Source organism: Microcaecilia unicolor, chromosome 5 (genome assembly GCF_901765095.1).
Source record: "Microcaecilia unicolor chromosome 5, aMicUni1.1, whole genome shotgun sequence".
Taxonomy (NCBI): Eukaryota; Metazoa; Chordata; class Amphibia; order Gymnophiona; family Siphonopidae; genus Microcaecilia; species Microcaecilia unicolor.
In genome coordinates, this window is record NC_044035.1 from 83,708,040 (window position 1) to 83,733,711 (window position 25,672).

The 25,672-nt window shown below is 43.4% G+C and overlaps 1 protein-coding gene across 3 annotated transcripts in view; it reads left to right on the plus strand.

Annotated features, from left to right (window-relative positions):
* SLC16A12 (solute carrier family 16 member 12) overlaps positions 1 to 25,672 on the plus strand; it is a 119,661-nt gene that overhangs the window by 16,892 nt on the left and 77,097 nt on the right. The window contains exons 1-2 of one of the 3 annotated variants that reach the window (XM_030203057.1): positions 11,534 to 11,698; positions 12,493 to 12,576. The exons of 1 other annotated variant lie outside the window; for it this stretch is intronic. The gene's annotated coding sequence lies outside the window, so the exon portion shown is untranslated. Of the gene's footprint in view, positions 1 to 11,533; positions 11,699 to 12,492; positions 12,577 to 25,672 lie in introns of those variants that run through there. One more of the 3 variants, XM_030203058.1, reaches the window with a different exon arrangement.

Sequence of the window (25,672 nt, forward strand, 5' to 3'; positions counted from 1 at the left end):
TGGATTTGACTTAACTTCACAACCGGAGCAATGTGTGACTGGAAGAAATGAATTAGCCATTGGAAATTCTCTAACTGTTGACATCTGGGAATCAGGACTCTCTGACCTCAGAAGAGGCAAAAACCTGCGTCTCAAGTTAAGTGATTGATTTTTGAGCGTTGGGGCAGATTCTAGGTGATTAGATAATATTGCAATTGTGCTCTATTTCTGAACTTCTTTAGTTCACACTATTAAGAAGTTTATGAAGGGAATTTATAAGTTCTTCATATCCATTAATCACTCTCTGTAGTGGTGTGCATTGACTTTGACATTTTTATAATAATTAAAATACTCCGCTTTCCGTTTTTTGTTCACAGTATCTTTTTCTCCCTAAGATAGGGAGTTTTTTTGTTGTCTGTGAGTTTTTTCGGAGGGTAGGAGGAGCCCATGATTCTGGCCAATTCAGTGGAGTCCTAATTATTGGTTCCCTGGGCTATTGAGGCTACTTTATTTATATAAATTTTCTATCATAGTTCAGAGTCTTGCACTCACCTACTGATTGTATAATAGGAGTGATTTTCTGTGTTTTTTGAATGTTATACCAGGAATCCTCTGGGAATTCCCCTTCAAATGGGCCTCCCTTTTTGTTACAATAAGTCTGTACCATAACCTTTAGTTCTTTAAGATCAAAAGCGTCCATGATTGAGGCTGCTGAAAAATACTTTAATTGGTACCGGGGCCTGGCTAGTTTCTTAATAGATATACATATATGGAACTAGCTCTGTGTAGCTCTTGGATTTGGAAAGGCCCTCTTTATAAAGTAGAGGGGCTGGAGAGACAGTTTAGAATGAATATAGATTAAGCAAGGCAGGTGTTAAATTAGATATGCCAACTGTCGGTTCCTGTCAGGCAGAGCTGACTTTTCACCAAGACAGAGACTGGCCGGATATAGAGAAAAAGTTCAAAGTGACAGGAAATTAAGTGATTACCAAAGACAGATATGTAGTGTTTAAAAATGTGGGACTGTTTCACTTGGTACCCCTTCCAATAAAGTTGGAAGATCTATCAGTCTTTTCTGAGCAGCCCCAAACACAGCATTAAATTACTTCAACTTTCAATCCCCCGTAACAAGCCTAGAAGTACATATGCAAACATGCAGAAAGCAAAACAATGTCTTACTTACCCAGCTGGAGATCCTCTTTTTGAAACCGAGACGAGCGCCCAAGTGTCATCAATCGTTGTCTAGGGTAGTCCCGGGGTCCAGTTCACAGAGGCAGTGGGTTCCCAAAGAATACGCATTCCACATGGATTTCGATATATATATTATATTTGCATATATGTATTGGCTCACAGGTAACTGGTACAGGGCTGTATCTGTGTGTGTTTAGGGAGAGAAAGAAAGGATAGGGTGTTTGTTCAGAGGAAGGGAGAAGCCTTGGGGTTGTGCTGCAAGAGGTATATATGTGTGTAGAGGGAAAGGAAGAGAGAGAAGCTGCCAGCCACCAGAGCTCTGTGTTCTGGTGGCTAAAGATGGAGGTGTGCAGAGAAAGAAGAAGGAGAAACAAAGGCAGCCCAACAGAGTCCTGTTCCCTGCGGGCTCAGAGACCAAGCGAGAAGTGCCCCCCTGTCAGTGTTGCCAGGTGGAAAATTTTTTTCCCACCCAATCCAACGCAAAAACAGCCCAAAACCCGCCCAAACTCAAACCCCGCCCCTGACACCCCCACCCCCGTGTCATCAACCCTGCCCCTGCCGTCACTGGCCCCGCCTCCCCTGTCACCGGCCCCGCCTCCCCGTAATCGGCCCCGCCTCCCCCGTCATCGGCCCCGCCCAAAACGTCACTAACCCCGCCCAAAACGTCACTAACCCCCCCCCCCCCCCGCGGCCGAAAAACCGCCCGAAAAACCACGGAAAAGAAAAAAAAGAAGCCCAAAAAACCGCGACGGGTCGCGGAAAACCGCCCAATTGGGCGGTAAAACCGCCCACCTGGCAACCTTGCCCCCTGTGCTCTGCTTTATACCTACTAAGAACAGAGCGTGGGAACAGTAGCAGAGAGAGATCAAAAACTTCTCTCCTTCCCAGTTATTTCATTTACAGAACTCCAGATTACTTTTTGAAGTCAGGAAAGCCTCTCTGAAGTCAGGAAGAAAGGTGACAAATTTCATAGGTTGTACCTCTTTGAAATCCCTAGTGATGGAGCCTCTATGTCTGACCTTGGTTGCTCTCAAGCCCTGCTCCCAGATGGAACAAAAGGTATGTTAATCAAGAGTAATTGAGAAACCAAAGGGCTATCAGGCCTCTGACCACTATTTGGTGCCATCCTCAGATTCCTGAGGGAGGGGGTGGTTCTCAGAGGTCAGAAGCTGGTTTAATATTGTCAAGCTGGTTTCATATTAATATAAGTATGTCCAGCAATAATTTTGACCTCCCGCAATCCTGACACCCCCTACCTGTTACATTTGTGGAGGAAACAGCGAGCCCTCCAAAACCCACCAGAAACCCTCTGAACCTACATTTAGGTGCCCCCTTCACCCGTAAGGCTATGGTAGTGGTGTACAGTTGGGGGTAGTGGGTTTTGGGGGGCTCAACACACATGGTAAGGGAGTGTGTATCTAGGAGCATTTTATGAAGTCCACTGCATTGCCCCCTAGGGTGCCTGATTGCTGTCCTGGCATGTCAGGGGGACCAGTGTACTAAAAATGCTGGCTCCTCCCACGTCCAAATGGTTTGAATTTGGACATTTTAGGTTTTGAAAATGGCCCAAAATCAAAAAAGTCCAAATCCAAGGACGTCCATGGTATTTTTGAACACAAAGATGGATGTCCATCTTTTTTCGAAAATTACCTTCTCCCCGCCTCCGAATTAAGACGTTTTACAAAGACGTCCAAATTCCAACTTAGACATTTCTTTCAAAAATGCCCCTCTAGGGCTCTTCAGCTTGGAGAAGAGAAGACTGAGGGGAGATATGATAGAGGTTTATAAAATACTGAGTGGAATGGAAGCAATAGATGTGAATCACTTGTATACTCTTTCCAAAAATATAAGAACTAGGGAGCAAGCAATGAAGCTATAAGTAGTAAATTTAAAACAAATTGGAGAAAGTATTTCTTCACTCAATGTGTAATTAAACTGGACTTCTTTGCCAGAGAATGTGGTAAAAGAAGTTAGCTTAGCAGGGTTTTAAAAAGAGATTTGGCCAAGATCCTAAAGGAAAAGTCCATAAACTATTATTAAGATGGACTTGGAAAAATCCACTGCTTACTCCTGGTATAAGCAGCAAAAAAATCTGTTTTACTCTTTTGTTCTGCGCATCTATCCCTTTGGTTTGCAAAAGTGTTCATGTATCTAAAAGTACATACGATCATTTATATTCAGCTGGTAAAATTTTAACTTGGTTCTTTCTTAGTGTTCTGATTTACATTTGTGTTGAGCAAACTGTTATGTAGAGGGCATCATATATGAAGGTAGGTTTAGTAGTTCATTGTAAACAAAGAATTGTGGTTGCTGTGTATGTCCACTTGAATATGTAGAAGTAAGGGTCAGCAAATAAATTGTAGGTGACACCTTTTTATTCAGTCCAAGAAAAAGGTATCACTTATAGTCTGCTGGTTGACCCTAATTTTGACCTTCCCATTCTCTCTTCATACTTTGGTTTCCTTCCTAGCTGTACTTGTACCACGTCTGATCTATTTTCCTACAAACTTCCATTTTCTAGTTCAGGGATGGTGCTCAGGAAAGAAACTGGCACAATACTTTTACATATTGTGTTGACATTGTAAGTAGAATACTATCACAAGATATATGGAAGATCTTAAATAATTTTTAACAAAATGAAACCTCAACCTCAACCTGGGGTTTAATTTTGTTAACAATTATTTAAGATCTTCTCTTGAGTTAGAGTCAATTTTTGAGAACATTTATGGTTTTGAGAAGTAGTCTACTATGCCATACTTTGTATTGCTATTTGAATATTTTTACGGCTGTAACTGCCTATTGCTCATGTTTGATCTATTCGTACTGTACACCGCCTTGAGTGAATTCCTTCAAAAAGGCGGTAAATAAATCCTAATAAATAAATAAATAAATACTTGCACTCTCTTTAAGAGCAGAGATACAGATTAAGTCCAAGCTGAATTGCAGCTTGGAATTTCCTGTCATACAGCAAAATGGATTAGCTACAGGTTTAGACTAGTGGAATCATGTTGCCTGCCTGGAGAAACTTGAATGAGATGGCAGTTGAGCATACAAGTTGGCTTGGCTTCTGAAACAGCTGTTAACCCTCAGAATAGTAGATGTATGTTTTTTTGGCTATTTCCTTTTTTAGTTGTTTTCGATGAGGCCCTAAAGTGCTGCACCAGTGACTTCATCTGCCAGTCTGGGGACATAATAATTTTCCTGACAGAAGAACAATTGGCTTTAAATATTGAGTGAAGGTCAACAACAGTCCTGGAACATACGCTAATGCAGATAGGCAGTAGTGTGTCATTGATGTTATCATACAATAAAGTGTTAAAAAGCCTTCCAAACTGTATATGTATGCATGATTTTCATTATCTAATTTAATTCTCTTGTTAAGTAGAATAAAAGGCCCTGCCTGTAGTGGCAAAAGGTCTTCTTCTTAAACCCAAAGAGGACTCATCAGCTCACACCCGAGAGTAGCCTCTGGTTGGCTAGGCCATCCAACCAAGACAGTAACTACTGCTAAGCTGGCTTGGCTTAATACAGGAGAGAAGGTAAAAGAAAAAGAGAGAGCAGGTCAGACCACAGAAGGTCTCAGAAGGAAGGTAGAGAATAATTTGAGAGCAGCCGAGGCCCTAAGAGCTCCACCAAAGGGTCTCAGCAGACGACAGCTGCAATCAGAGTGTTGATTCTTTCAGGATGTTGACGGGACCAAAGAGATTCCAACCAGCTCTACCACTGACTGACTCATCTCCACGGTGCATTCAAAACACACTGCCAAGGGGATTTTGAAATTTTGCTGAAAGGAGTTCTTGATTCTCTTACTCTCTTGGGAGGAGAAGATTTTCACATTTAATATCAAATCAAATCAATTCTTGTATACTGCTATTATGCCCTTCCCAGGGTTCAGTTACATTTATTTATTTATTTGTTACATTTGTATCCCACATTTTCCCACCTATTTGCAGGCTCAATGTGGCTTACATAGTACCGTATTAGTGTTCGCCAATTCCGGTATGAACAAATACAAGGTGATGTTGCGATAGAATAAGGTTCATGTGTGACAGGTGAAACAAAAGCTGATAATATACCCCCCCCCCCCAGGTGAAACAAAATCTGTTAATACCCCCCCCCCCCTTTTTTTAGGAGATATATTAATAGTGTTTTTTTGACACTGACTGTATTTATACTAAAAAGTGATCCATAAAATATAAGGTGAAGGAGAGCATTGCAGCATCCAGTAGAAGTTGTTTGGCATGTGAAACCTGGGAAATTGAAGACCAGAAGCAGATGGAGAGCTTTAGCCGGGGCCTCAGAGGAGTAAAGAAGGGAGGCCTATTTTTATGGGGTGGGGGCTCTCACTGTAAAGAGGTTCCAGTCCCCTTAGTCTTACAAGGGGACTGGAACCTTGAGTATTGTGTTCAATTCTGGTCGCCGCATCTCAAGAAAGATGTAGTAGAATTGGAAAAGGTGCAGCGAAGGGCGACTAAAATGATAGCGGGGATGGGACGACTTCCCTATGAAGAAAGACTAAGGAGGCTAGGGCTTTTCAGCTTGGAGAAGAGACGGCTGAGGGGAGACATGATAGAGGTATATAAAATAATGAGTGGAGTGGAACAGGTGGATGTGAAGCGTCTGTTCACGCTTTCCAAAAATACTAGGACTAGGGGGCATGCAATGAAACTACAGTGTAATAAATTTAAAACAAATCAGAGAAAATATTTCTTCACCCAACGCATAATTAAACTCTGGAATTCTTTGCCGGAGAACGTGGTGAAGGCGGTTTGCTTAGCAGAGTTTAAAAAAGGGTTAGACGGTTTCCTAAAGGACAAGTCCATAAACCACTACTAAATGGACTTGGGAAAAATCCACAATTCCAGGCATTGGAGCCGACTCTGTGGGTGCTGTGGGTGCTTGAGCACCCCCAATATTGGAAAAATTCCTTGTATGTGTCTAGGGAGGGATTATTTCCATTGGTCTTAGCACCCCCAATAATTTTGAAAAGTTGGCTCCTATGATTCCAGGAATAACGTATAGAATGTTTGTACGTTTGGAGGAGTGGCCTGGTGGTTAGGGTGGTGGACTTTGGTCCTGGGGAACTGAGGAACTGAGTTCGATTCCCACTTCAGGCACAGGCAGCTCCTTGTGACTCTGGGCAAGTCACTTAACCCTCCATTGCCCCATGTAAGCTGCACTGAGCCTGCCATGAGTGGGAAAGCGCGGGGTACAAATGTAACAAAAAAAAAAAAAGCTTGCCAGGTGCCCTTGGCCTGGATTGGCCGCTGTCGTGGACAGGATGCTGGGCTCGATGGACCCTTGGTCTTTTCCCAGTGTGGCATTACTTATGTACTTATGTACAAGGAACTGAGTATTAATCCTTACCAAGTTCTGGAGTTCCCCTCCTTGGTTGGAGCAACATCCAGATACAGGGAGAATACTATCTGCCTTAGGACTTTAGCAAAGCCAGCATACAGTTAAAGGGAAGACCTGGAGTGGATTCCTTTAAATCAGGTCAGTGAAACTCACAGAAAGTTGCTAGACTCACTTAGCACCTACCAGCAGTGATCCATGAGCTGTTTTGAATACTGGGGTGTCAGTTGGGAGCTGAGAAGGAACCAAGGAAGAGACTGGAGGTAGTAGAGCTGGGCTCCATCAGTCCACACAGTTTAGCCCCTGATTCACAGGAAGATTTCCAAACCAGAAAGCAGAGCTGAAGTGCTACAGAGCTTCAATCAAAAAAGAAAAAGGTATTTGTCTACTGTGCATCAAAAGGCTTCTCTGGGTACAGAGTTGAGCCCCACCCTGCCTGAAGCTAGAGCAGACACAGAGAGACTTTCACAGGAAAAATCCCTACGATTAGCAAGATGTAAATTTGTACCAATTTCACTCAGAACTGATGGGCCGATGATCAGAAGCAAACGCAGGCGTTAGAGGCTGTTAGCGCCATACAAGCGCTTGCATTTGTTACTGCCCCATGATTAGAGTCCCTGAGAGCGTGAAACAACGTGCTTGTGGACTCTGAGCGCAACTGGCATGCAAATGCATACAAAACAGGGCTCTTAGCGCAAGTAGCATGCAAATGCATGCTAAACCTATTCCTCCCCAATGATCAGCAATCAGCATGCCAAACATTGGCCTGCTGGCTCCGGCAAACCCTACGCCAGCTTGGAGTTGGCGTTAGGGTTTGCAGACCATTGGGGAGGAATGGTGAGCCTGTCCAACATGCTAGCAGGCCCCCCATTCCCCCAATGCAGCAGCCCCCCACCCCCCGCAGGAGCAGGAACCCCAACTCGAACCCCCCCCCCCAGTGACATGGGGGCTGGAGGTCCGGCAGACCTTAAGTCTCCCCAACCCCCCCGACAAGTTCGGGGGGTCTGGAGATCCGGTGGGTCTCCAGCCCCCTAAACCTCTCTGACATCCCCCCCATGAATGGAGCCATGGTGGCCCAGTGTACCGCGAGTCGATCCTCTCCCCACCCCAACCCTGGTGGTCTTGGTGGCCCTTCCCCACCCCCTACCTTTGGTGGAGGAGGGAGGTGGCCTCCCTCCTCTTCCATCGGCGCTGCCTCAAAAATAGCGGTGTGCGGCCCTGCCCAGCGCATCCTGGGATATTCTGGGCAGGGCGTCACACCATATAACTTGTGTCGGGGGGTCAGGGGGACTGGAGGTCCACTGGACCTCCAGCCCTCCATGTCACTTGACTCAGGGTGGGGGTACTTTGGGTTCTGGTGGTCCCATGGACCTCTAGCCCCTGTGTTTGACAGGTCTGGGCTTTTGACAGCCTAGACCTGTCAGACAAGTGGAGGAGAATTAAGCCTGAGTGCATGCTCAGGCACAATCCTCCCGCACTTTTACCCTATGATCAGTGAATAGCGTGCTTAAATGTGCATGCCATTATCTCTGATCATAGGGGAGGTAAAGCCCCACACTGTTCTAGCGCTATTTTTACAGCGCTGTTTGGAACAGCGCGGGGCTTTCGATCATCTGCCCATGAGAGCAGGAAGGAGCTGCATTTGGAGCTATTCAGCCCAGAAAGGGCTGATGCCCAAGCAGGGCTGATGCCCAAGCAGGGCTTTAAAAGGTTTTGTTTCAGCAGATGTTTCACAGTGGCCACATGGTTGAGAAGTTTCTTACCTCAAGTAAAGATTTTTATACAATTAGAACTGGTATGGAACTGCCTAAGAAGTTAACATCTCTAAACTATCAGTGGGCCCCATTTGAAAAGTGTTCACACCCTATAGAGTGTTTTACTTGTTTTCTGTTTTCTTTTATTTTCTAATTCCTTTAGCCCTTTCTGGCTGTCAGCTCTTGCAGTTGTGTAGTTAGCCAAGGACAGCACTACAGAGAAACTGAAATAAATCTCTGTAAACCTGGAAGATGTAAAGGGGCAATTAACAAATTGAAGAGTAGCAAATCACCTGGACCAGATGGTATACATCCCAGAGTACTGATAGAATTGAAAAATGAGCTTGCAGAGCTGTTGTTAGGAATATGTAATTTATCTTTAAAATCAAGCATGGTACTGGAAGATTGGAGAGTGGCCAATGTAATGCCAATTTTTTAAAAGGGTTCCAGAGGTGATCCACGAAATTATAGACCGGTGAGACTGCCATCAGTGCTGGGCAAAATGGTAGAGACTATAATAAAGAACAAAATTATACAGCATATAGATAAACATAGATTAATGAGACAAATGTAACTTTGTAACCCTCATCCACACCCTTGTCACCTCTCGTTTAGACTACTGCAATCTGCTTCTTGCTGGCCTCCCACTTAGTCATCTCTCCCCTCTCCAGTCGGTTCAAAACTCTGCTGCCCGTCTCATCTTCCGCCAGGGTCGCTTTACTCATACTACCCCTCTCCTCAAGACCCTTCACTGGCTCCCTATCCGTTTTCGCATCCTGTTCAAACTTCTTCTACTAACCTATAAATGTACTCACTCTGCTGCTCCCCAGTATCTCTCCACACTCGTCCTTCCCTACACCCCTTCCCGTGCACTCCGCTCCATGGATAAATCCTTCTTATCTGTTCCCTTCTCCACTACTGCCAACTCCAGACTTCGCGCCTTCTGTCTCGCTGCACCCTACGCCTGGAATAAACTTCCTGAGCCCCTACGTCTTGCCCCATCCTTGGCCACCTTTAAATCTAGACTGAAAGCCCACCTCTTTAACATTGCTTTTGACTCGTAACCACTTGTAACAACTCACCTCCACCTACCCTCCTCTCTTCCTTCCCGTTCACATTAATTGATTTGATTTGCTTACTTTATTTATTTTTTGTCTATTAGATTGTAAGCTCTTTGAGCAGGGACTGTCTTTCTTCTATGTTTGTGCAGCGCTGCGTATGCCTTGTAGCGCTATAGAAATGCTAAATAGTAGTAGTAGTAGTAGTAGTAAGTGCTTTGAAAATACACCTCAGAGCCAAAAGAGATTTAGACAAGGGAAATCTTACCTCACCAATCTACTACATTTCTTTGATGGAGTGAATAAACATGTAGATAAAGGTGAGCCAGTCGATATTGTATATCTGGATTTTCAAAAGGTATTTGAGAAAGTACCTCATGAAAGACTCCTGAAGAAATTAGAAAGTCATGGGACAGGAGGTAATGTCCTTTTGTGGATTAAAAACTGGTTAAAATGAAAAAAAAAAAAAAAGTAGGGTTAAATGGTCAGTATTCTGTAAACCGTTCCTAAGTTTAGGTGCGGTTTATAGAATATGCCTAGCTGGTTTACAGAATACGCCTAGTGGCCGTGCTTGGTGTAAATACTGGCACCAAAATTAGGTGTAGAGTAAGTGTATTCTACAACTATGTGCATAGATTTTCGGAAAGTCCATAGGCCTTCTATTCCATGTCCACGGCTATGCTTCCTTTTTGGTAGCACACATTAGAATTTACGCGCACCACTTTACAGAATACGCCTAGCAAGTTGTGTGTGTAAATTCTAATTAATGCCAATTAGTGTCAATAATTGCTTGTTAAGTGGCAATGATCAATGCTGACTGGCTTGTTAAGTAATTAAATTGCATGCACAAATCCAGAATATGACCAGATACATGTGCACAATTTCAGTCGTGCTATATAGAATCTGGGGGTAAGTGAATTCTACACAAGTGCTAGTATTCTATAAATTTAAGCAAACAAATTATGCTTAAATTTAGGTACCGAGTTATAGAATGAGGGGATAGGGACAATTTTATGAAAGGGCACTTTGATGTAGGTACCCCGATGCAGTACAGAGAACACTTATTCTATAATGGAACCAGGGCACCCAGAATCATTTATAGAATACTTGCATAAACCCCCTGCAGTGTGCCTAAATGTAGGCATACCCACTTACTCCAGGTCTATGGCCAATTTAAATGGAAACGTCTAAAGGAAAGCACACAATTTGTAGTATTCTATAAGTTGTATGTTTACGTAAGAGAGACACTCACTTCCCTCCTATGCTCCACTCATATGTATGCCCCCTAGCATTTACATACTATGCCACTTACGTTTGCCCTTATATAATAGTGCGTAGGGCACTTGCACATATAAGTGGCACTTTTTGGTGCATTTATGTGCACAAGGTGTGCATAACTATTTTGATTTTGGTTTCAGATTTGGCATCGAATCCGACCTGAAATCCAGGATTGGGTTTTGGCTGGACATGCCAGTGCATTTTTGGCTAAAACCAAAATGCCCCCCCTCCCCGCGATCACTCTCTGACCCCCATCCCACCTGACAAAAAGTCCTGGTGGTCTAGTGGTCTCTTTGGGGGCAGAATCGAACCCCACTTGTTCCTGCCTGGTGCTACTGCTCTTAGAAATACCAAGTCTCCTGCTTATGTTGGTTCCAATGTCAAAATGGCTGCTGGGACCTCCAACTGCAGTCTAGGAAACCATTTTGACTGGAACCGACTGTGTGCAGGAGCGAGTGGCAACACTCTTGCACCCACTACTTACCAATGATAAGGTAGGCCCAGGAAGTGGCCACCACCGGAGAGGTGGGCTCAGGTTAGGTGGGGGAAGGGAATGGGGGCTGTTGGGGGGAAATTTTGTTTTTGTTTTCTACTGAAACTGAGCAGCTAATTTCAGTCTCAATTTTGGTTTTGGTGGAAACTGAAGATTCTGTTTTTATTCAGGCTCTAAGTTATAGAATTGCCCTGCCCGTGGGGATATTCAGTCTTCAATCTAGATAACTTAGCCGGGTAACTTATGTGACCCCAGTACTTCTGCTGCAGGCAGAAGGTGGGAGGAGTTTCAGGGAGGTCACTAAGAAAACAGGGGCTGGGACTGCCAGCCTAGTGGGTGGATATGGGAAGGGCCAGCACATGGGGGCAGGATCAAGAAGTAATAAAAGGGATTGCATGGAGAAAATTCTGGTCTTTGGTAGCCCACCCCCACTGAGACCCATTGTACTGAAGGGGAAGTCCTGGGAACCAAAGCAGGAGGAGTTTGCAGTGTGTGTTGAATGAAACCACTGCACGGGGCAGAGTGTGTCTGCTGCAGAGTGTTCTCGGTCTGAGAACCAGAAGGATGACTTGGAGAAAAAGACATCCCAGGTAGGAGAAGTGGGAGAGGGAGTACTTCACTTCTGGCAGGTCTTTCATTGCACATGTGAATGACCCCTCTTCCGGGATGGGAGAGAGAGAACTGAGATAATCATGTGGAGATGACTGAGAAACTATAAGAAGTACTTTGTTCTGGTTGCAAATAGAGGGGATTTAAGAGAGAACTGAACTGTGATTTGAATGCTCTGATATCGTTTGGAGATTATGTTTGACCTGTGCTGACCATCTGAAAAGCCCTGATATGTACAGACCAAGCTGACAAGTTTGTGAACTGTGTTTTTCAAGTTACTGCTAGTAAACCAAGTTGAAGTTGAAATACGGAGACTGCTATTTTGTGTGTGAATGAAATAAAGAGTGCCCAGAAAAGAGTACTCTTCTGCTTACCTGGATTTAGCCCGGCCCTGGCGTGTGCCCACTTGTCCCCTTGAAATCTGTTTTTTTGTGCATTCTGGTCCTAGGGTTGCTGACCTGAGGAGTTTAGCCAGTGCCTATGAAATGAGTGAGTGGGACCAGGGTTAAACTTAGGACAGCAACAAGGCAATCCAAAGTTATCTGGCTGTTATCCGGATGGTGAATGAATATCCTCATAATGCAAATAAGTTCTGATGCTGACTAGATTATCTGGATATTCAGCATTGGAACTAATCCAGATAATGTTGCTGAATAACCAGATATTTTTGATTACTGCAGCTGGCATAAAAAAAAAACAAAAAACCAAAAGAACAAAACCCTGTTGCAGTGGTTAAATATTGACACAACAATTTTGTGCTCCTATGCTTTCACAGAGATGCCCTTCTGCTCCTTGGTGCCTTTGTTCCAAATATCAAGATTCAATCCTGCAGCAATGCAGCTTAACTCAAATTCTCCAGGTAAATTTTCCACTTCTTAGTCCTGTTGCTTTCCTCATTTTTTGCTGTTATATAATTTTTGCTCATGGTTTTTCTTTCTCTGCAATCTGCGTACTGGTCAAATTTCCTTTAAAAAAATGCAAGTAACTAATGCATTTTGAAACATACATATTTGAAACTTTCTGCTGCTCAGACCTGTAACCCTTCAATGTTCTCACTTAATTTAGGGGTCCTTTTACTAAGATGTGCTTAAAAAAATGGGCCTAGCATGTTTTAACACAGGACTTTCCTACGTGCTAAGTGTACGGGAACTGCAAAAATATTAACACGGGAGCATTTACTGCCTCCTAATAAGACTTCAATAAGTGCTCCCACGTTAATCTGCAATATCCAGTTAGTGCACGCTAATGCGAACACGCTAGCTGGATAACACTTCTACGCCCATTCTCTGTCCGTGACACACCCTCTTCAGAAAATGTGTTTTTAAAATTTATCGTGCGCACTGACAGGCAAATTACTAGAAAACACTTTAGCGTGTTTTGCAGTAATCCTTTTCTCACACACTGTCAGGCTTATTTTCGAAAGAGAAGGGTGCCCATCTTTCGACACAAATCGGGAGATGGGCATCCTTTTCTCAGGGCCGCCCAAATCGGCATAATCGAAAGACAATTTTGGGTGTCCCCAACTGTTTCCCGTCGCGGGGACGACCAACTTTCCCGGGGCCGTGTCGGAGGCATAGCGAAGGCGGGACTGGGGCGTGCCTAACAGATGGGCGCCCTCGACCGATAATGGAAAAAAGAAGGGCGTCCCTGAGGAGCACTTGGGCGACTTTACTTGGTCCATTTTTTCTTACGACCAAGCCTCAAAAAGGTGCCCAAACTGACCAGATGACCACCGGAGGGAATCGAGGATAACCTTCCCTAACTCCCCCAGTGGTCACTAACCCCCTCCTACCATGAAAAAAACAACTTTAAAAACCTTTTTTTGCCAGCCTGAAATGTCATACTCAGGTCCATCGCAGCAGTATATGGGTCACTGGGGGGGGGGAGGTATGTGTGTGTCAGCGAAGGCCCCTAAGTCTGTACCTGAGGCAGAGGGGGGGGGAGGGGTAGTGACTTCTCAAATATCACAAGGAGCAGCAGTGGGATTTGAACCGGGCCTCCCTGGTTGTCAGCCTTTATGATGAAAAAGTAGATTTCTTTCAAGTTTAGGACCCTCTTGGAACCTGTGGATCATTTCCTGCTTTAATTGTCTGTGGGACCCTTTTACTAAGCAGAAGTAAGCCCACCGCGGGCTTACCGTGCGGCATTCCGGAACTACTGCCGGCCCAACACCATTTCTGAGGATAGAATAGGTTTCTATTTTTTACCGCAGCAGTTACCCAGCGGTAATCGGCCAGCGCGAGTTACTGCTGGGTTAGCGCATGATCCCTTACCGCCACCTCAGTGGGTGGCAGTAAGTGTTCTCCCCTGCATGGCCACGTAGTAAGTGCAATCTTACCGCATGACCATTTCATTTTTTCAGCCTCTTTTTTTCCTGCGGTAAAAAGGTCCTCAGCGCGAGGCAAAACCAGCTGCTGCCACTAGTGTAGGGCACCTTTTTACCACAGCTTAGTAAAAGAGCCGCTTTGTTTGGAGTCTGTGATTTGCCTGTAGTTCTACCTTATCGAGGGCTCCTTTAATAAAGCCACGGTGGTGATTCTCATGCAGCAAGTGCAACGAATCCCACAGGAATTGAACGGGCTTTTTTGCATTTGCCACACTGGGAATCATTACTGCGGCTTTGTAAAAGGAGCCCTTAGTGTCTGGTTGTATTAAATGTGTAATTGTGCCAGTAATTTTCCAGAAAGGATCTTTAAATATTCGCCACTAGTTTTTTCAGGTCTGCGTTCAATGAAACAATGAATAGAATGAACCAGAATACGCCCATTCTAATATCATCTTAATTGATACAACTGTATAATATGAAACTGAGATAAAGAGCGCTGAGGTTGTATTAATGCCAGGAGGGACAGACACTTCTCAGTTTTCTTGGCCAGTTTTATATATTTCTGTTTGTTTTAAGATTTGCCCCATGTAGCTAAAGGAAAACATCCGTACCTGGAGGAGTTGCCAGAGGCTGAGTTCAAACTCAGCTGGCTCCAGAATTCTTTGGGGCAGATGTAATAGGTATTTTTTACCATGGACACAACATGGAATGTATCCTTAGGGCATTTGGTCCTTTCAGTTGTAATATATTGAGAAAAATAGGAATTTAATATAGAAAAATGTAATTTAACATTTTTCCAAATTCAATCATTTAGCAAAGGAATTTTTTTTTAGAAGGCTGAAATATAGCTAGCCTTAGGGTCAATTATTGCAAACAAAATTTAAAAACATAGTGTCAGGGATTAAAAGATGTTAGTTTCATGTCAGCTTGGGGGAGAGAGGAGTTTGTTTTAAGAAAAAACAAATCAAAGGGGTCTTTTACAAAAGATTAATACAAGTTATCTGCAGCAGGGCCCATAGGAATAAAATAGGTCCTGTGGCAGATAACATAGGCATTTTTTTAGTAAAACACCCTAAAGGGGATTATTTGGAAAAAACAGTGTTTCATCAGATGGATCAAGTCTGGTGTCAGTAAACAAAATTCATGCCACATTACTCACAATTAAGAAGACAGTAATTTAAGAAGACTCTTATTAGATGTTAATTTGTAGGTTAGGGCAAATTAAATTAGTTTTGAGTGCTCTCATTTTTTTAAAGCATATCAAGATACGCAATGAGTACCGATGAATGCACATCCTTAACATATATTATCTATAGATTAGTCTTAGACATGGCCAGCTCTTCCAATATGCAGATTTAGGCAGTTGCCTAGAATGCAGCAAGTTTGGGTTTGAAACCAATTTTGCATATATGACTCTGCTCGATTACTCTGATGGCCAGTGCTCCAAATCTCAGGCAGCAGAGAACAACTTCCTGCTTCCTGCTCCATCTTCTTTCTTCCTTCCCAGGCAATGTGCAGAAAACAGGAAAGGAGGGGAGGACAATGTGAACAGAGCAGAGCAAAGCAAAGCAGTCACTTTGGAAAACAGTTAGGGCTAGGTTTACTAAGCGGCGCTATGGGTGCTTTAGCGTTTTTAACGCGTGTAAATGGTTTACGCGCGTTAAACGCTAACACGCCCATAGAAATGTAAAGGCGTGTTAGCGTTTAATGCGCCTTAAATTTACAGGCACTTTAAAAATGCTAAAGCACCTTAGTAAACATACCCCTTAGTTTGTCTGCATATTTCTATTTATAATCTGTAGTCACTTTTACTATATTTTTATTTCAATATTACACATTCATGTCAAATATCCACTTAAATGAAAAGGAAGCATGGACTCCATTCTCCCCTTCAAGGTGACAGGAATATAAACTCCTCACCTTGATCCTTATTTATTTATTTATTACATTTGTATCCCACATTTTCCTGCATAGCAGTAGGCTCAATGTGGCTTATAGGTTCCGGAGAGGAGAGTACCAACTCCGGAAATATATACAGAGTGGAAAATAGAGTAACAGTAGGTGCAAGGAAGCTGATAAGGTTCCGGAAAAGAGAATACAACTCTGGGACGAATATATAGTAGCATATAGAGAGAAGTAATCCCAATGAGGCTGCTAAGTCTCCAGGAATGAGACTACAGCTTCTAGTGAGCAATACAGAGTAGGATAAGGGTAGAAGTACACTTAATTATAACTGGAGTGGTAAAATTCGTACAGTTTGAAGTAATAGGATTATGTAGAAGGGGTACTGTTCATTTCTTAGATCGAAAGATGTGATACATTGTTCATGAATTAGTTTGGGTCTGCTGGGTAGGCTTTCTGGAAGAGATGAGTCTTGTGGTCTTTTCGAAATTTTAGATGGGTGTTCGCAGTTCTAATGTTTCTAGGTAAAGTGTTCCAGAGCTGGGTGCAAATGTAGGAAAAGCTGGATGCATATGTTGATTTGTATTTTAGTCCTTTACAGTTTGGGTAATGCAGGTTTAGAAACGTTCTTGATGATTCGATGATGTTTCTAGTTGGTAAGTCAATAAGTTTGGTCATGTAGGTTGGGGCCAGACTATGGATTATTTTGTGGACCAGAGTGCAAATTTTGAAGGCTATTTGTTCCTTGATTGGTAGCCAGTGCAGTATTTCGTGTAGGGGTTTAGCACTTTTGAATCTTGTCTTTCTGAAAATGAGTCTAGCTGCCGTGTTCTGTGCAGTCTGGAGTTTCCTTAAGATCTGTTCTTTGCATCTTGCATATACGGCGTTACAGTAGTCAATATGTGATAGTACCATTGTTTGAATTATGTTACGGAAAGTTTCCCTTGGGAAGAATTGTTTGATCCGTTTGAGTGTCCACATTGCATGGAACATGGCCCCAGATTACTTACAAGTTTCTGCATATTTATCAACCCAGAAGAACTCTCACCGATATCAGACTGGTACCTCCTAATAAAGAAGGACATTTAATATGATGCTACTGGACTGTGCAGAACTGTGGAACTCCCTGCCACTAGAAATCAGATTAATGTCAGACTACATGAACGTCCGTCAAAAATTAAAAGCTTGGCTTTTTCAAAAATATTATGGGATATCAAAGGATCCCAGCCAAGAGAAGAAATAATATTTGCAACACAGACTAAAGGGTCTAACATGAGGAGACTATAGAGAAGAAGTCGGAGGGAATAATCTCACTGATCCCCAGGGAATAACACTGAAGTTTATTTTAAATTGCTTGGGTCACTGCCTTTGGTATCCTTTTAATTGTTATATACATCCCTGTTTTATGAGTATTGATATGTTAAGACCCTTGGATTTTATTTATGGTTATTCTATTCATGAGTATTAATATGTTAAATTCTATGGATTACATTTATACTGTATACACATTTGTTACATGTTTTGATATGCTAAATATTCCACTGTACAATGTCGCCTTAACTGGTGTGTTCTCTGCCTTGAACTTGAAGGTTAAGCGGATTATAAATGCCAAAATTAAATTAAATTAAAACAGAAAAGAAGAGATTCAGTACGATGAAGTCATATCCCCTCAAGTCCGCATAATTGATAGGCCAAAGAAAAAGAAGAACTTTGAAGCGAGATAACTAAAAGCAATAAGAAAGGAAAAATTCACATTTAGAGATATCGTACCCCCTCAAATTATTAGGCCTACTTACACAGCTCCCACAGCTTCATCAAATTATTAAATGTGCTTTTCTGGATAGTAACTACTTACTATCCAGAAAAGCACATTTAATACTTTGATATGAAAGTATACTTTTACAATAAAATTAGACCAAAAATACTGTCCCCAAGGAAATCTCTAGAATCTTCTCACTTCTATCCTCTGTTTTTGTAAGATAGGTCTGACAAAATGTGAATTTGATGTTCCATGAATAGCTCCAGATGACCCTAAAATACAGTCTCAGAACAGATTCTCTGTCTTGTGGAAAGATAAAAATGACTAAGTTGCTCTTCTAACAACTTGCCGCAGGTTAACTCCCCCCCCCCCCAACAGATTATAAGCCCACTAGGGACAGAGAAATACCTGCACATAATAAATGTAAACCACTTTGGTTGTAGCACAAAAAGGCAGTATATCAAATCCACTACCCTTACCCCTAACAACTTCTTCCTTTGAAGCATTCAAAATAGCAGTGGGGCTAGTGAAAAGGCATTTAGGCACCCAAGGCAAACCTTCAGCCTTGCGCTCTCTCCAATTTAAGGCTCATTGGACACAAACCATCATGATCACCCCACACTATCCTCCAAGAATAATCTGGGTAGATGGGTGTCACCAAATGCCTAGCCACCTACCTGGGGCTAACCCTTCGGCCACGTAGAGGGTCTATCCCCAGCAATGGGCTATTTAGAAACTGCTCACACTCCCTGTTATTTCTTTGAGTTTATGTGGTTGTCAGGAACCAGCTAACACATGGCTGGCTGGGTGCAATGTTGACTGGCTATGGGTAACCATGTTAAGGGGCCCTTTTACTAAGCAGCGGTAAGCCTACTGTAGGCTTACCGCGCGCCAATCCGGAACTACCTCTGGGCTACCTCAGGAGCCCAGCAGTAGCTCCCAACCCCAGCACATGCCATTTCCGGTGCTACAAAAATATGTCCTATTTTTGTAGTGCTGGAACTTAATCAGCAGTAATCATGCTGCCCGGTTACTGTTGGGTTAGTGTGGGGGCTCTTACCACCGTCTCAATGGGTAGTGGTAATGGCTCCCCACTGAAATGGCTGTGCGGTAAGTGATTCACTTACCACATGGCCATTTCTTTTTCCCAAAATGGACAGCCTTTTACCCGCTGTGGTAAAAGGGGGTCTCAGCGCGCGTCAAAAACACATGCTGATTCTAGCACAGGCCTCCTTTTACCACAGTTTAGTAAAAGAGCCCCTAAGATAGGGCTGACTTTTATGCAGTTAACCTGGCCAGTTGGGTGCTGAATATCGGTGCTTAGCCGGCCATGTGCCAACTCCTACTACTTACTACTACTACTGTTTATCATTTATATAGCTCTACTAGATGTATGCAGCACTGTACACTTGAACATGTAAGAGACAGTCCCTGCTCGACAATCTAATCAGGACAGACAAACAGGACAAATAAGGGAAAAGGGAATTTCTTAAGGTGGGAAGGATACAACAGACATGGGTACTGAACAAGTGAATAGGGGTTAGGAGTTAATGCAGCTTCAAAAAGGTTGGCTTTTAGCCGGGATTTGAAGATGGCCAGACATGGAGCTTGATGTACTGGCTCAGGAAGTCTATTCCAGGCATATGGTGCATCAAGTTAAAAGGAACGGATTCTGGAGTTGGCAGTGGAGGAGAAAGGTACAGATAAGAGAGATTTACCCAATGAATGGAGTTCCTGGGGAGGAGTGTAGGGAGGGATAAGAGTGGAGAGGTACTGAGGAGCTGCAGAGTGAATGCACTTGTACTTCAGTAAGAGGAGTTTGACCTATATGTGGAAATGAAGTGACTTCAGAAGAGGGCTAATAGAAACAGAGAAACATGATGGCAGATAAGAGCCAAATGGCCCATCCAATCTGCCCCTACTCAGTAACCACTAACGCCTCCTTTTCCTAAGGGATCCCACATGCCTGTCCCACACTTTCTTAAATTCTGACACTGTCCTCGTCGTCACAGTGTCCACCAGGAAGCCATTCCACACATCTACCACCCTTTCCATGAAAGAATATTTTCTTAGATTCCTCGTAAGCCTATTTCTTCTTAACTCCATCCTGTGCCCTCTCATTCCAGAGTTTTTCTTCATTTGAAAAAGGCCCACCTCCTGTATATTAACACCACTGAGGTATTTAAACATCTCTATCATATTCCCTCTCTCCTGCCTCTCTTCCAGTGTATACATATTGAGATTTGTAAACCTATCCCTATACGTTTTATGGCAGAGACCTCTTACCAGTTTTGTAGCGCCCTCTGGACTGACTACATCCTGTTTATATCTTTCTGTAGGTGTGGTCTCCAGAATTGTACACAGTATTCCAAATGGGGTCTCACCAGATGCTTATACAAGGACACTATAACCTCTGTTTTCCTGCTGGTCATCCCTCTCCTTATGCATCCTTCTGTCTTTGACCATCGCCTTTTCTACCTGTTTTGCTGCTTTAAGGTAATCAGACACAATCACCCCCTAGTCCCGCTCTTCTTTCATACACCTAAGCACTAGAGGAGTAACCTAGTGGTTAGTGCAGTGGAATTTGATCCTGTGGAACTAGGTTTGATTCCCACCGCAGCTCCTTGTGACTCTGGTCAAGTCACTTAACCTTCCATTGCCCCAGGTACAAATAAGTACCTATATACTATGTAAACTGCTTTGAATGTAGTTGCAAAAATCATAGAAAGGCAGTATATCAATTCCCTTTCAGCCCCTATATTGTACTGTGCCCTTGGATTGTTGTAACCCAAGCGCATTTCTTAGCATTAAATCTTAGGTGCCAATTATTGGACCATTCTTCAAGCTTTGCTAGACCCTTCCTCATGCTATCCACACCTTCCAGGGTATCCACCCTATTGCAGAGCTTGGTATCGTCCGCAAAGAGACAAACCTTACCAAACAGCCCTTCCGTAATATCACTCACAAAGAGCCAGCCCAAGGACCGATCCCTGCACACACCACTGATAACATCTCTTTCCGCAGAGCAAGCTCCGTTTACCACTATCCTCTGTCTCCTCCCATTCAGCCAGTTTTTAACCCAGTCAGTCACTTTAGGTTCCATACTGAGGGAACTCAGTTTATTAATCAGTTGCCTGTGCAGAACCGTGTCAAAGGCTTTGCTCAAATCCAAGTACACCACATCTAGCACCCCTCCCATGTCTAACTGTTTGGCTACCCAGCAGTGGCATACCCAGGCCTGACATTTTGGGTGGGCCCAGAGCTAATATGGGTGGGCACTGTGTATATAGGTATATAGGTAGGGTAGGAGAAGCATAATAAAGTGGCCCTTTTACTAAAGCTTAGCACTTCCACCCCCACAGTCTAGATCAGTTATTCTCAACCATAATGCTTATGTAGGCGAAACACTGAACGCTGCAGTTTGTGGTACAAAAAAAAAAAGGACATGAGGGAAATATAGAGTACTCTTTACAGAATTTACTTTCATTTCAACAACAATTTATTTACACCAGTTAATAAACTTACAGTTTTCAGAACTGTTAACCTTTGTCTACTCTTCAACATATCAAAAATTGCATGAAACAAAGCTCCAGATTTCTAACGAAATAAGAAAATCACTGTCAACGTTAAGATTTGTTTCTACCTACTGTGGAATCTGTAGCATACAGAATATAACTAGACAGTTTCCTCTTACAGCTTTCCATAGGAACAATGTATTCAAATTCTGGTAGCACCTCATTAATAGCAACAAAAAAATCCCTTCACTGCCAGGTACTTCGTGAAGTAACACTAAATCCTGCAAAGAGGCTTCTCAGAGCCATAACACTAATTCCAGTAACATAAGCACAACCCTCATCAATTACAGAACTATCACCATCCTTTAATTTCCATATTTATGAAGAGGCTACAAGACCTCCTCTTTGACTACCACCTCCCCCATGGGACCTCAATATAGTTTTGATACAACAAACTAAAGGCCTATTTGAACCTTTAGTTCAAACATCCTTACAACACCTCACCTGGAAAGTTTTCTTTGTCCTTGCTATTACCTCAGCCAGGCAAGTGAGTGAATTACAAGCTCTTACATAGTAACATAGTAAATGACAGCAGATAAAGACCTGTACGGTCCATCCAGTCTACCCAACAAGATAAACTCATATTCAGTGCTCTGACTGGGGAAAACAGCAGATGTTCTGTCATTTATGCTACCTCTCCGGAAGGTTTTTGAACTTTTGGGTACCAATTAGGTCTGCAAAATACAGGAGGAAGCGGTCAAGTTTCCAAAAACAGGTGGGAAAAAAAAGCAGGGAGAATTCATCAACATTGATTTGTTCTCTCAGAAATTGTAATTACTCATTAAGATCATAAAAAACAAAAAAACAAAAAACGAGTAACCAGATCCCTTTGATCCAGGAAGGAATACAACTTTAGTTACCCACAAAGTTTTCTAATAACACACACACACACTTGAATCCAACAAAGTACTTACATTCGGGAACAGACAGCTAATCACAAACAAGTATTTCTGGATTTCAGATCATTCTGCAGTGTATTGAGTACATGTGTAAACTCCGAACTTCTAAAGCAAAGCTAAACTTCAAGCTAAAAAGTGACAGTGTCACTTAGTTTTGGCTGGCTGCGCACTGCACTTTCCTAAGTGATTGGTTCAATGGAGCCGCCTGGACCCGGCGGGATCCCCAGCTTCTACTCACCCAGGCTGGCAGCTGCTCGACTTGTAGCCCCCTGCTACTGGCTCCTACCTCGTCTTCCAAAAGCTCCTAGGCGGCGGCCAGGCACGACTGTTTCCAGTTCTTGTTCTTCTTCCACCACATCCACAGAAAGAGCCCGATCAGGACCCAGCTGACGCTGAAGCCCAGGTAGCCGACCAGGTACCCGGGGATTAGGTAGAGAGACGCCCAGACTAGGTAGGAGAGCACCTCCAGCATGAGCTGGTTCACAGCTACCGTGTGCTCCTTCTCCCCAGGGGACTCCCCCAGCTTTTGCTTGAGTTTCGGGGCTGTTTCCTTCCATGCTCCTCTTCGTGATGCTCCTGCTGGCACAAGCTAAAGGGCAGCCACTTTCGCTGCCAGATGATCTTTCCAGCCGCAACGGTAACCACGGGACACTGATGGCAGACAACAGATTTCTGCACTCTACTGTGGCACCGTCAGGCGCATGGGTGGGGGAGGGAGGAGGAAAGCGAGCACGGCAAAGTAGGAGCAGAGTAGTCCACACACCGGATGGAGGCAGTGAGCGAGCGGTAGCAGCACTGGTGTGCAGCTGCAGTGCTATGGCCTACAACTTCCAGGTCAATTCAGGACCTGTCCAGCCCGCCAGCACTAAAAAAGAAAAAAAAATGTAAGCACAATCGTGGCAGGCCAGGTAGGACTGGAGGAGGAGGACCGGAGAGCTGCCGGCTGCCTGAGCTGAGATTGGGTGGGCCTGGGCCCATCCAGGCCCACCCGTAGCAACGCCACTGCTACCCAGTCAAAGAAATCAAACAGATTCATCTGACACAACCTGCCTCTAGTGAAGTCATGTTGCCTCGAGTCCTGCAGTCCATTTAATTCAAGAAACCTCATGATCCTCCGCTTTAGAAGCATTTCCATTAGTTTGCTCACCACTGAGATCACACTGACAGGTCTGTAATTTCCAACCTCCACCTTACTTCTGCTCTTGTGCAGAGGGACTACATCTGCCCTTCTCCAGTCCTCCGGGACCACTCCAGACTCTAAGAAAGCATTGACGAGGTCAGACAGCGGAGCTGCCAGAACATTCTTGAGTATCCTTAGATGTATCCTATCAGGCCCCATCGCTATGTCTACTTTTAGTTTAGCTAGATCCTCCATTGGCGGAATATAAGTCGTGCAGCAGAAGTTTGATCCCCCCCCCCCCCCCCAATAGCTGTTTTTCAGTTTGACACTGGCTGGCTATTTTCAACGACACTAACCGGTTAAGTGCTGCTGAAAATTAGCAGTTAGCCCCAAACAGTTGATTTAACTAGCCAGGAGCTGTTCCTGGTCAGTTGAATCACTTTCAATATCAACCCCGTAGAGAACTATGAACATTCCAATCTGAACATTCCAATTCCTTCCTCAACAGGTGCAGGCGAGGGATTGTATGTATGCGGGAAATGGGATCTCTGTCCTTAAATTATTATAATTTCCTTTCCTTTTTTCTATGTTTCTATTTAATTGTAAAGTGCTTTGATGGTATTTACCAATGGTGTGGTATATCAAATAGGGGCCCTTTTACTAAAGGGTTGGCAGTGCCAATCCAGAACTACCACCGGGCTGCTGCAGGAGCCCAGCTGTAGTTCCCACCCCCAGCATGCACCATTTACGGTGTTATAAAAAAGTTTCTATTTTTTTAGTGCTGGTGCTTTTCTGGCAGTAATCAGGCAGCAGTTAGCACCGGGTTAGCATGGGAGCCCTTACCGCCACCTCAATGGGTAGTGGTAAGTGCTCCCCCCTTCCCCCCCAAATGACTGCGCGGCAAGTAGTTCACTTATTGCGTGGCCATTTCTTTGCCAGTACAACAGGCAGCCTTTTTCCCAGTGCAGTAAAAGGGGGCCTCAGCATGCATCAGAAGCACGTGCGGATACTAGCGCAGGCCCCCTTTTACTACAGCTTAGTAAAAGGACCCCATAATGAATAAAGTTGGAAACTTGTCAGGACTGCAGCTGCTCTTTGACATAATGGTTGGGCCAGCCCCACCTACAAGGACTACAGGCGAAGGCAATGCCTGAACCTCAAGCAGAAGACTATGTCCAGAATACGTTGTACTTCCCTAAGAAGTAAAATAAATTACAACAATACCAGATGTGAAATACTTTATTTGAGCAGAGTTCAGAAAGTTGGATTTGTTCACATGGGAAAGAATGAGGCAGATTACATATGAACTAAAGTCATTAAAACTGAGATAGCTACAAAATTGCTTCTAATTAACTCTTTTATTGAAAAAGGAAGACATATTTAGAGAGAAATATAAACTCTTTAGAACATATGAAAATACATTAACTGATAAAAATCTTTCAAGATGGATTAAATCAGTGACTGTTTATAATTTCAGAAAACAACTGGATGAGTTTCCAAATAATGTAATCAGCAGTCATATTAGGCAGCAGAAGGTATTTACTGAGGTTACTGCCCTCTCAGATGACTTAAGTAACTCAGATGGAGTGTGAATGTCAGGTGCAAAGGGAATTATGGTTAGTGTAGGTAAAAGTATGAAACAATGTTCCATCTTGAAACCAAAATTCTTGCCACTCCATTCCCAGGTGTCTTGACAATGATGGTCTTGTAGTAGTCAAGAAAATGGAATTTTGCCATTTCAGAATGCCATGAGGTTGTTAGCGGAATGATCGCTAACAATTAAGCAAAATAAAATGATGAATGGAAGGGAGTTTGCCAAGGAATCTGAATATGAAACAATTCATGCTTGGAATATCCATAAATATAAACAAAGGAAATCCAGGGGTCAGCGCTCCAAAGGATTTTATCTGGTCAGCTATAGTTATTAACCAGATAAATCCTCTGCTTTAAACATTTGGGGCCATTATGTGGTTAATTTTTGGCTGGCAGTTCAATGGGTGGTCAAAGGTTATCCAGATTTGGAGGTGGGGGGGGGGGGGAATAACTCTTACTTTATTCCTTTAAGACCGACAGACCCAGGTTATATCTCCCTCACTATCCTTTCACTGGCCCAGGATGAGAAGAGGTTCCCATCTCAACCAACTTATTACTCAAAAATGTCACTAACTGACAAGGATCGAAAAATATATAGGTATTATCACATTACTTGATCATACACTTACAGGGAAATTTAAACAAAAAGAATGCCCCTATATCTAGAAATCTAGGATGTAACAGCAAAAACTGCTTACCCTCCTCTGAGTAGCCTTCGCTACATCAGGGAACATTCTTACAGTCAGAGAAAGAAAGGGAAGAAGAGCGAGGGAGATATAGC